The following is a 1269-nucleotide window of genomic DNA, read 5'->3' as shown; positions in this document are numbered from 1 at the left end:
CTCTATTAACAAAAATGATGGATTCAATGACACATTTCCTTCTCAAAGTTTTTATTAGCAGAAGTAAAAATAACACAGGGGTGGAGGGGAGGAAGGAATAGGAAAGAAGGGCAGGATCTTTGATACAAAGAAACCATTAAATATGACCTAAAATACTATTGTATGATAACATATGTATTTAAGAGTCTCAGGGTCAAAGGCAGGCAAGGTAAGGAGCGACTTGAGAAGACAGGATGGAGACAGATCTGTCTTCAGGTAGGAAAGTGAATATGAAAGACTGCCACAAAGTACCTTGCCCTCATCCTGCTGGGCCCCTTGGAAGCAGCAGGGAATTATTCGGTCTCTGGCTCCCTTTTCCAAGGTTCCCTCAAGGCCAGACAGGCCTGAGACGATTCCAGGAACACTTACTGACTCCAGCCCAAGCCTTGAAAATGGAACATCTTCATCTCGATATACTAAGGCTTAAACTCCTTTAAGGAGAGACAAATCCTTTCATTCTAATTAATGTTAAAAAGACTTAAAACATTCCAGTTAATGATAAAAGGCAAAAGATTGTCAGGATAGCACTTTTTATAAATAAGGTGGTTATTTTATCCTTCCCTACAGCCAACGTGGCTGCAGGGGACTGGTTTCCCTGGCGTGAGGCATCAGAGAGGAAGGTTTGGCAAGTAGGGAGTCTGTGACAGAGGCAGGACCTAGAAGACGTCCCAACTTCGGGGAGTTGGTTTGCACCTTCCTGGATCCAGACAGAACAAGCTGAACCCTGGGGCATTGTGGCCCAAGGAGGAAGTGCTGTGTTCCCATAAATTAACCCATTTATTGTAGGTCGGTGATGTTTCAGATGGTGGAGCCTCTGTTGATCTTTCAATTCCCTCAGGCTTCTGACGGCCAACTTTATGCTGGGGTTGTGGGTGCTGGCACCACTGGCTACTGTTTTCATGCTGGAGCCACAGTGCCAGGTCCCCACAGCTCATCTCTTCAGTGTGCTTTTGCCACAGAAGGAGCAAATCTACTTGGTTGCAGGCCAATTTAAATTTCTCCTCTGTTTTCCTGGAGAGACACCTAGCAGATCCCATGTTTATGAACGGTTCCTACCTTCTTGGTACATTTAGCTATGTCTCTGCAAACTACCTCCAAGCCCAGAGAGGAAGCCACCCTCTTTCTTTTAATGTTGATTAATCACTATACAAATGGACTTAATCAATCTTGATGAGATTTATTAATTTGAGGTAACATAACGCTTGCTATTTTTAAAATGACTTATTGACC

This window comes from Otolemur garnettii, unplaced genomic scaffold, assembly GCF_000181295.1.
Source record: "Otolemur garnettii isolate 467f Iridium unplaced genomic scaffold, OtoGar3 scaffold00002, whole genome shotgun sequence".
Classification (NCBI taxonomy): domain Eukaryota; kingdom Metazoa; phylum Chordata; class Mammalia; order Primates; family Galagidae; genus Otolemur; species Otolemur garnettii.
The sequence above is the reverse complement of the archived record's forward strand: the minus strand, read 5'-3'. Positions refer to the sequence as shown.